Source organism: Lytechinus variegatus, chromosome 1, assembly GCF_018143015.1.
Source record: "Lytechinus variegatus isolate NC3 chromosome 1, Lvar_3.0, whole genome shotgun sequence".
NCBI classification, from domain to species: Eukaryota; Metazoa; Echinodermata; class Echinoidea; order Temnopleuroida; family Toxopneustidae; genus Lytechinus; species Lytechinus variegatus.
Window position 1 is genome coordinate 71,832,245 of NC_054740.1, and position 11,851 is coordinate 71,844,095.

Below are 11,851 nucleotides of genomic sequence, written 5' to 3' on the forward strand. Positions count from 1 at the left end.
TATATTAGTCCCTCTTGAAAAACTCATAGAGGTTTAAGTAATATCCTGTCTTTGTGTGATTGTCCAAGGAATCCACAAGGATCCTAAAGCTCATTGCAGGACATAGCAGTCAGAATCTGCATGATTAACAGATCAACGCAAGGACAAGGGTCTGATGACAATGCTGATAAAAAATGTAACCCCTTGCAATGGTATTATCCACCTTTAAGAGGGGGGGGGGTTACTTTGTAATTTGAAAAAAACAATAAGCTTTTTATGGTTTTCTCTCTTCATTGAGCTGATGTCTCAAGACTGAAAAGTTGCCTTTGAATTGATGCCTTTTTTCCTTCTAATTCAAAACATGTTGCACAATGAAAACATTCATGTGCTTGAGAATGAAGTATGCCATGACACAGACTATTAATAAACTTCATTAATAAATCCTTTAATTGGATTACTTAATAATAGATCCATGTGTAGCAATTGTTAGTCATTCATTAGGCATATACAATATTGCTGGCATTTCTTGCAAATATTTAAGAATCACCAAATGTTTTGTTTATATCACATATGCATCTTATCTACAGCTGTCTTTCTACACTGTAGATTCACCATTTCCTACACTAAATAAATGCTCAGAAATGTGTTCCTTTAGAATTTTCCCCTGGAACTAACTTTAGAATTTCGATCACATCTTGTTCCGCTGTAGTACTTAACATATTGGTGTGAACGTCATCCACGGGACCCTTGGGACTTAGATCATTCCCACAGTATCACCTCCAAACTTTTGTCACCACTTCTGTGTCGTCAAGACGTCAACCATGAGACTTCCTCCTTCATACTGAACATGAATATCTCTGAATGTCTTTTTGTTTTTTTATTCCTTAACAATGTGGTTTGGGCTGAATGTATCATACGTCTCTCAGTTTTGCACTTGTCATCGCACTGGGGGTAAAATCGTGCGCAAGTTGCAAGGGAGATCTGTATCAATGTTTTGCGGTTTAAAAGCAAATCCTGATAATGTTTAGAAAGGTTTCATGATCGTATGCAACATGAATCATCAACAGGCACCTTCTTCACCATGCTTTGCATCAAAGTGGACAGAGTATGAAAAGAGAGATGGGCTAAAAAAGTTTCAAATTAGTCACTCATTCTCTGGGTACTTTTCTCTCATTATTAATATCAAATACAATCACAAAAGATATTGTGCCTTTCAATCCATAGATAGCATGAGTCAGGAGCCGCACGACAATTTCACCTCTGCACCTAAATAGTGATTTGGAAAGCTCCAGCATGATTAGCAATATATGGGACCATGGTCAGTATTCCTCCAGCAAGCTTGATTGCTTTGGATGATTCACAACACCAATCTTCAATATAAAGTGAAACCGAGCCATGAGGATGATGGATGATGGCTCTACAGTCCTCCAGACAATTATGCAAATAAAATGACTAGCTGTCTCCACTCAAAACTACTTGACATTCAGAGCTTGTTTTGTGACTACGGATTAAATTTCAACCATTGATGATGTCCGAAAAACAGATAAATCTTTCACAAAGTCAGATCATACAGTCTGTGTCTATTTATTCATTGACAAGCCAAAGAACCTGATGATGAAACTCTAACCAGTGTATAAGATTTCACTCTGCAAAGTTCACTCATTTTTCAAAGTACATTCATTTGGCAATTATCATTAAACTTTGGTCACAAACTATTACATTGATTTCAGTGTTTGTAATAAATATAAAAAATATATATTTTCTCCACCAAGGTCATGAAACAAAAATTAAATATATTCCTTTTGCAATTATTTTGCATAAAACTGTACTAGAAGAACTTTTCTGGAAACGTTTTCAACAAATTTTAAGTCTCTGGTTCATCTTAACATCTTCTATGTTCCCTCAAGTGGAAAATGTTCATAATGATAAATTCCTTTTCACTGAACGGATGTTTGTTTTCCTGAATTATATTTCTCCAGCCTCAAATGACAAATTCACAGACATCCAAAGAAGCATATATGTGTACACATGACCAGTAACCATGACAACTGGATTACATCCATCATCTCGACTTTAAGTAGCGACATGCTTCATCCCTCACAAATGCAACGCAACACTTCACAAAAATCATCCACTCCCAGAGTTCAGGTTAAAGCTGTAATCCTGCGTGACCGAGCATCCATTGGAACTATTATGGAAACATCCCTTGACCACCGGGGTCTGCTGCCATACCGATCCAGAAAATTACCAGAAAATCACCAACTTCCCTTCTGTCATGGTCACCGTTTCATCAAAAGCTTGAGAGTATGACTGGCTTCTCTCAAAATACCAAGTATACCCGACAAAGCCTTATTAATCTCTAAATAGAGTATTATTTTGATAGTGTATTTCCAGGAGTTGATCCGTTGGGCAGTCTTCAGGGAGGAGGAAAGCATCCTCTTCCTGGGGCTAAGACAAGGGATGGCTACCTTGAAGTTGGTTCATCTCTGGAGGTAGGTGGCAGTTCCTGATCTCTGTGTAAGATTATACTGTTAAATTAGTCAAGAAGACTTGATCTTGGATGGGAAAAATTCAATTTTGATAAAAATATGAGTTTTTTTATAAAACTGGGAAAGATGAGCATGACTTTCTTTCAGAGATAAAAGATGGGACACTACTGCAGATCACAAGTATACCAAAGGAACAAAAAATAGGTTCCATAAAGTGGATGACTATAAATCCTGCGTTGCAACCTCATTCTTGTTTTGATCCCAGCATGAATGAAAAATAATCATACAAGTAGGCCTGAAAGTTTCCATGGCAAGAGGAAAAGGCATCATCCGAGTCAACAATGTGATGATTTGAAAGAATATTATTTTTAAAAATCTTTATAAAAAAAAATCAAATAGGGTTTAATATCTCTCCCGATTCAAATTTTAGCACCTGATGATGATCCAATGAAGTTGGTTGTCAGTTTATTTCAAGATGACCTTTGACATCATCAGCATCTCCATTAAAGACCAACTAGGCACATAGTACAACAATAAGCAAAATGTCTTCTTTGTTAAAACAAAATCAGTAAAAAAATGCTTGCAAGCTGACAGCACATACTAAGATCCACAAAAAAGAATGAAATGATTAACAGAAAATATTCTGAATTCCTCTTGAATGATCAACTTGATGGTACTTCACACAAAGCTACACTGCAATACAAAGCATGCACAATGTTTTATGAGATTTTTAACACTGGCTAATACAATACTGCATTAAGATTTCTCGGTTGATGCACGTGTGCAGGATAGGGGTTATTCAAGATGGCCCATTTAAAAGAGCAGTTTACCAGCCCACTAGATCTTTCCCTGTTCTCGCATTGGGGTATCTGATAGGCCCTGGTTATTTCTGACATTTAGGTTATGGTTAAGGGTGTTTGTATCAAGGAATCGGAGAAAGACATGTCACATCAACTTCTGATGCAAACCAATCGCTCAAGTTATTGTAGCTCTGAATGTTAGAGGACACGTAAAGACCTCACGATGCTAGAAGACATGTGTTCTTCCACATTAAAACAGGAATCTATCAAGATAGAACATAACCTTGTGGGAAATTTGTTATACATAAAATCTGCATTTCTACACAATTTTGATAAATGTAAATACAATTTCTGACAAATATTGTTCCAATATATCTCTGCACCCCCCTTCTTCTCCTTCTTTCTTCCTCTCTCTCTCTCTCTCTCTCTCTCTAATTTACTCTCCGCAAAATGGTCATGTATACCCTTCTTCATCCAAAGCTTAATACAAACTGCCATTTTTTCAGTCCCCAATAACCTCAATAAAATAAACTCTGCAAAAGAACATAGAAAAAAACTTTTAAAAAAGCAAAGGATGATATGTATCACTTGTTCTGATGGTACACCCAACTGTAAATTTACCATGCAATTGTTAACCTCTTTCAGGACAGTCCTTCAATGGGCAGTAGGATTGTCTGGTAAACAGAAGAAACACTTAAGCTGAAAATCAAACACTTTTAGTTTATATTCCTATCCAAGGAACTGTAAGTCCACTAACATGACTAAAGATGTGTTCAATTCCTATAGTCCTTTAAAGACACTCATTGGGACAAACATTACCATCTGAAAACATTAGAAGCAGTATAGTCAGCTATAGGTCTAAAGCTATGAAATAAATCAGAATTCTTTAAGTCCAAACAAATTTTTGGAGTTCTATACACCCTTCTTAATATTGACATCTTCTAACCTTATGTTTCTTTATTTTACACATAATTCATTAAAAGCAAACAAAGTTCAGGTGATTCCCAATTAAGAGTGGAGAGAAGTATAATTCCAAAATCAATCCCTACAAATTAGACTTTCCCTCACATCGCTGACACCAGTGTAATATCTGGGGTCTGACAATTTCACAATCCTAGTACAGAGGCAGCCCAGCAGACAAATTATCATGTTGAGAACTTACTGGCCAACTCCCAGTTTTTTTCATCACTCAAAGTCTTGTTGCATTCTAGGTAACATTCCATGGAAATTATTTAAGGCACATCCATATTCATATAAATGCAAATTAATATTACAAAGTATAACTGAATATTCATATATAAAAACAAAAGATATTCAAACTATATATGCAAATTATGATCAAAGCTTGACTGCATCTATCAAACATTGGAACCAATCAGGAAGGGAGAGGTGAAAGGAGAGAAAGAAAGAGAGAGGGGGGTGAATGAGAAAAGCTGTATGATTGATGGATGGTGGAGTGATTTAATACAAAAGAAACTTGTATGAGGAGTGTACAGCAGTTAATGTGTGAGAGAGCAGTACATGAAGGATTGGAAGTGAAAAGGGTGAATATAAATGAGGGATGTTCTATTAAAAAAGGGGGTGATTCCTGAAGAAGAGTGGAAAGAAGTATAAGTACAAATTCAATCCCTACACAAGTCATATCATTTCTTACAAATCAACGATGCTATTACCTCGTGAGCCGATAGGGGAGGGAAACCTTGTCCACCCCCCTCCCTACCACCCCACCCCCAACTCAGTGACCTCAACCAAAACAATACACCCATCAAAATCCTAATAACCCAATACAAACTCACACCTCTACAACAGATACCTGATTGTCCTCTGCTGTTCTACCCATCAATAAACCCCCAATCAAAGTGCAATTAACCTGTTATTATGATTACGGGGTCGCTGCCCTGTTCGCACTCAGGTAAAATGCTCAGGTTAACATCAAATGGATGATCCTTCTGCTGGTATACGAAAGATACATCTGTTGCAGAAAGAATTATCAAATCAAGCACAAGTCGTAATTACAAACATGTTTGTGGTGCTTATGATTGGCTGAAAATCATGTTGTCTTTGATTTTTGTAGTTGTGATTGATTACATTTCTATCTGCAACATGCCCCTTTGGCCAGAGACATTTTTTTATATACATCAACAGCATTCCATGTACAATAATGGATGTTATGTATCATTTATATCCATGGCTACTCAGACATTTCCGATCACATTTAATATGAATCAATTTCAACTTGAATTTTCAAAATCATATAATTTCTTACCCCAAAATGTATACATAAAAATAGGTCATTCAGATTTACAGATAAGCTGAGCATGCATTTCTATGTATTTCATACTATTCTATAAATTATTATTATTCTATATTCATACTCTTTTCTGAGGAAAAAAATCCTAGAAACATGCATGATTATTGGTGTCCCATGTCCATTTCTTGTAATTAATCTTAATCAACTACACAGCTAGCAAGAATTATTCCATTGAAGGACAGATGACAATGTGAAAACATACCTGAAATCACCCTGCATACGAGAACAAAGAGGAAATTATTTATTAGTCCCTTGCTATGAAGCCTCAACATTGTACATGGGGGAAAAAACTCTTAATCATTTGGAGTCAGTCTACTGAAGCAGTCTCTGCAAGAAAGACACTGAATTAACCATAGCAGCAGCACTATAACATATAAACTACATTTATGAAAACAAGGAGAGGGAAATGATTAATTAAATTAAAGGTATATCTGTATTCATCAGTGATCAAACAAACATAAATTACTGGCCAAGAATCTGGAATTCAATCATTCTCATTTTCAACCAGTCTGAACCTGCAGACTAACACATTGATAGGGCGGCTAGACATTGACAATCTTTACTAGAGGGAGTAATTAGGAAATCTGGATCTTAATTGTGACCTTATCAGGACAAATTTAGGGCTGGATTCTATTTCAAATTATGGAAGATTGGCAAAATGTCTGTGATGGTTTGAATTCAGAGGTGAATAAATCTAATGCAGCTTTACATGTCTTTATAATGCATAGTGGGTATGTGCCGTGGAGGGGACCCCCATTTTTACACCAAAATTTCCGTTCCAAGGCAAAGCATTTTTGTCTTACTGAGAAAAAAACAAAGAAAGCTGCCGCGCTACAAGGCATAGTATTTTGTTCTTATCGAGAAAAAAGAAGAAATCCGCTCCAAAGCTTCGCATATTTTTTGTTTCACCGTTCCGGTCGCATTGATCTGCTGCAATTTTGGTGAAAAGCAGCCGCCGAGCGCTGTCCGACCATTGTCTCTGGGCGAGCGCACCCGGCGGAGGCCGAGCTAGCTGCATCATGCACGCATACCCGTTCCATAGGGGTGCATACGCACGTACTCACACACTGGCGATCCGTTCCAAGGACCCCCGTTTTCACAAAGTTGTAGTTCCGAAGCCCGTTCCAACGACCCTCCTTTTTACAATAAGCCCGCTCCACGGCCCCCGTTTTTTGTCTCGCCCGCGGCACATCCCTACCACTTTTTTGGTCGAGTGCCCCCCCCCCCCGGGCAATTAACAAAGGAAGAGACAATGTTTTTCCAAAGGTATATACATTTAGGAAATGAAAGAAGAAAAAAGATCAACGAGACAAATAGAAAAATCCCAGACCAAAATCATTTAAGATCAATCTTAGAAGAGAAAATGACGAACAAGATCTTGATGATGCTGATGATGATAATGATGTTGACAATGATGATGACAACGATAATGATGATGATGATGACAGCTATCAAGACAAATCCACAGTCAAATTCTATGGGGTCAAGATGCTAATCAGTCACACTAATGAACATTATAAAAACTGTCCTCGGTCGTAAAAGAAGTTATTGCTTGTTATCAGGACACTGCACAGTTAACGGAAGAACGGCTCATTAAATTATGGCATATAAATTGAATGGCAAGCGAACCAAGGGCCTTTGCTAATAAACTTGACCATTAGACAAACCTCATAAATTACCCAGGACATAATTATTCTTCCACACATCAGAAACATGGAGACACAAATACTCCATGCAAATTAATAAAGGCAAAAAATGTCTTGGTTTCCATTCATTATGAGCTCAACCTCCTTTGGGACTCTGAATATAACTATCTAAATTCTCCTAATGACTTTTTATGCCTCTGCCCACCAAAGATGATGTATCAAAGGGTGTGTTTATACTTCCATTGCGAGGACAGAATCAGCGATTTCAAACGTCGATTCAAAACGCCGATCGTAAACGTGGTTCTGGGAGTGCTGTTTATGCTTAACTTTTCAGAGCAAATCATGATCTCCAGCTGGCTTCGCATCGTAAAGCGAGGTCAAATTGGGCGCGCCTTTTTTGAAAGTTTTTTTTTCCGATTGTTGTTATTACGTGGAGATAAGCATGAAACAATACGACTGTATTGCCCGCGGATTTTCATCTCACCGGAAGCATGTACCAAATGACGTAATTTAAACACGTTTACGATCGTGGTTCTGTTTATGCTTCCCCAGAAAGCCTGATTCTGGTCAAACGACGTTTACAAACGCACCTTTTTGTGAGTTTACGATCGGCGTTTTGAAACAGTGTTTAAATGAAAGTAAGCATGGACACAACCGTGTTTTGGACTAACCACGTTTGGAAACGCTGATTCTGGCCTGAAAAGTGGAAGCATAAACACGGCCAAAGGCATTACATTTGAGGCTGTCTGTCAGTCTGTCTGTAAATCCATCGTTCCTGCCTTGTTATTCTCATAACAAGCGAACCATTTGACAGATCAAATTCAAAGTTGGTTTCAATACTGTCGAAGTTGATCTATTCAATCTTTATTTATAAATTAATTTCACTTATCTATACCCAAATCAGGAAATAGTATTGTCTGTGCAGGTACATCCAACTCGAAGATATAGGCCTTCTTCCGTACTTTCCTAACATTATTATCCGTTAGTCAACTTCGTATTACATCAGCTGAGAAGCCATCCATATTATCAAGACCAGGTGAAAAGCTATTATTCTTCCATTACGGTTCAATCTTAATGAATGTGTGAAAGCACTCTACATGATTTTACACTCTCCATCACCTGAAGCCATCAACCTTGGATCGCATGCCCTTCACAAACAGCTTCACACATTGGATGTAGGGCTGCTTAACCCACTCAATCCCAAGAAATATAATTTCAAATGCAGAGTCCTACAAGTCTTGATCAAACCCATAACCGTCACGACTGGATTAAACCATGTACGATTAACCCATTGCTTACCGGATCCAAGTGATCCATGTACAACGCTCACTGGAATTAGAAAATACAGTATTCTATTGATTAACTGTACCAGATTTCATTTCACCTTTGGTTGTAAGACACATTATATTTCCGAAACAAATTCCAAATCTAGAACTTCATACCCATCATACCCCCAACGCTAACCTTATTCTTGTCATGCTTGTGGAAGTAATAAGTTCAAGGTAATTAAAGTCCATCTACATCTTGCACCGGGTTGCAGAGGGTTAAAAGATAAGACCAGGGAGGTGAAAAGGGACTTTCAATTCCAATGCATCTTTATTCAGTGAACTTGAAAACGCAACCAACCTTACTAACATTGCCCAGGGCAACTTGCTGATATTCTCCAGAGCCACTCAAAATTTTTGCAAGTCAAATTCAGCTCCAAAAATAGCCTCTAGAAGGTGGAGATGAGGGGTACAAAAGGGATGATGGGAATATATACAAGACTATATACTGGTACAGTATGTAGATTATATGTACAGCTGGTGTTAATACCATTCCTCTTGTAGCCATGTAGGATTTTAATCGTCCTTATTAAAGATGTTAAATAGACAATTCTGCACTTTGAAGTTCTGGGGTGGAAGTATCGTGTCAAAATGATTTCGTCACAAGAAAGGTGGAAAAGTTTTGCTCAAGATGATTTTAGGCAATGTTGATGTTGCTATTGTTGTTGTTATCCATGATGATGAAGAAGATGGTGGTGATGATGATGATGATGACAATGATGAAAATGATGAAGATGATGATGATGATGATGACGACGATGATGATGATGATGATGATGATGAAGATGATGATGAAGATGATGAAGATGGTGATGATGATGATGATAATCATGATAATGATGATGATGATGAAGATGATAAGGATGATGACGATGGTGGTGATGATGAATAAGCACCACACAGAAGTGCCACTTCTGTGTCCGAGTTCTTTTTCCGAGTTCCCTTATAAATATGAATATCAATTAAATAAAGTGAATAATAATTATTACCTACAGAATAAAATTTTCTACTTGAGAACCAGGTTGACATTAAGATCAACAACCTTGCAGGTGAATAATCATGATACATTTTTACTAGAACACATGATACAATGTACATAAATGTAATAGAGTTCTAAAAATCAATAGAGAAAATACAACTTCAGTAAATTTGTCATAATAATTTTCAATCCCCAAAATTTTACAAGTGCTACATGCATGTTTGGGTGATCAGCAATACAAAACATATCAAATAAAAAAGAAAATGACCAACTAAAATACAATCAAGTAACATAGTTGGATACTTACAGGCACCTAATATTTATGCTGCAAATCCAGAGATAAGTTTACTTCCCCGTAACCATCCAATTCAAAATGAGGAAAAACTGTACGTGCAAAATCCCTACCCAGATCAGATCAAAGTTTGAGAAGCATGTGTGAACTTGGGAGATCTTTGTTCATGATTATTATCAAAAACAAAAGTCAATAGCACTTTGACTTCATAATAAGATTAATAAATCTATAATGCAGTATGCTAAACCTATTATGAGTGCCTTAATAGTTTACTTTTTTGCTTTATCATTGATATACACAAAATTGCGTTGTTAGTTTGGGTTGTCACTATTCATAAACCACAAAATTTGGTCAATGAATTTCTGTGAATCTACATGTCTATACTTTGCATTTATATACATTAAAAAAAAATTGGAGTAATTCAAATATTAGGCCATGAAGTAGTATTAGTGGTAGTAATAGTATTAGTGGTGGTGGTGGTGGTGGTAGCAGTAGTAGTAGTAGTAGTAGTAGTAGTAGTAGTAGTAGTAGTAGTAGTAGTAGTAGTAGTAGCAGCAGCAGCAGCAGCAGCAGCAGCAGTAGTAGTAGTAGTAGTAGCTGTTGTTGTTGTTGCTGTTGTTGTTGGTTCTCTTAAGCTAAGAGAGTGTGTACATGCTATAATCATTCTTTGACCAGAGATGGTATATATAACTTGTTTCATAAGTTTGAGTGTCATAATTCAACTTTCCAAACAGTTTGAACTCACTACTGACACTGCATTTTGTTTGATATTTCGTATATCACTCATTGCATTTAAAATTACAATCAATAAGAGTTGGGTTCACCTGGAAGTCAATTCAGATAAACTTAAATTTGAACGTTAAACTTATGAGTGCAAGTCTTGACTCGTGGCTATGAACTCTGAATACTAAGCATTGATCGAAATAGAAACAGTTGCCATCGTGCGTCCAATTTCAGTAAAAAGCCTTCCCTACTTATTAGACATATACTAATGGTATGATAAACCCCTGTGCAAAGACGATTAAATCAACCTGTGCAAAAGTTCTAGCTATTATGTTTTGCATTTTCCGTCATTCATAAAATTGAAACCCATTTAATACTCTCTTTGAGCAAATATCAAATCCAATGAAGTTGAATAATGGCACTTGTCATTACACATGGACAATGTCCCAATATGCAATATAATGCAGAAATATGCAGGCATTCGTCAGATTTTGTTTTGAAGTGCATAAGTCAGAGAAAAGACCAATGAAATCTATTGCTTTGTGTGTTTGATATTGCTTTATGTAAATGATGCAAGTATTTCACATATTTGGCTTCCCGTGGTTCCTTTTTGCTCCTATCTCAATAAATTCTGCAGATTCTTCTGTTTGCGGGATTAATATTGTATTTTCATTTTAACTTGTAAATATTTAGAAAGAATGAGAAATTTAACAGGTTTATCTTATCATTATTATTATTATTACTTATTATTTGTACTACCCTTTTCACATTAGGCCCAAAGCGCGCACAATGAATTAATTAAATGTAATATGTTAAAAACTACAAAGTACGAAAGAGATGAGTTTTTAATGACTTTTTGAAAATTGCTAATGATGGAGACTGTCTCATTATTAGTGGCAGGTAACAGGATTTTGAAGCCGACACCGTAAAAGTTCTGTCACCAGCTCATGTACAAGTTAATGAATATGTGAGGCGAAGGTGATCACTGGCCGACCTAAGAGCTCTAGTTGGTGTATACAGATGCAAGCAGTTACTTAAATAACATAGAGGTAGAATGATCAAAATATTACTTTTTATCTGTAACCTATCAAAACAATATGATATATGTAGTTGTACAGTATAGTGTAAAAAAATATTTTTAGTACTGTGGTAGTGACTTCCCTTTTTCCTGAAAATATGAATGCTTGTGAGCAAGCAACCAGAGGACCGCAAGTTTATGGTCATCTCCGAGGGACCTGGTAATGAGGATAAATGCCTTACACTGGAAAATTGATAAGATTTTATAGGCAAGCACAAATCAATTTACT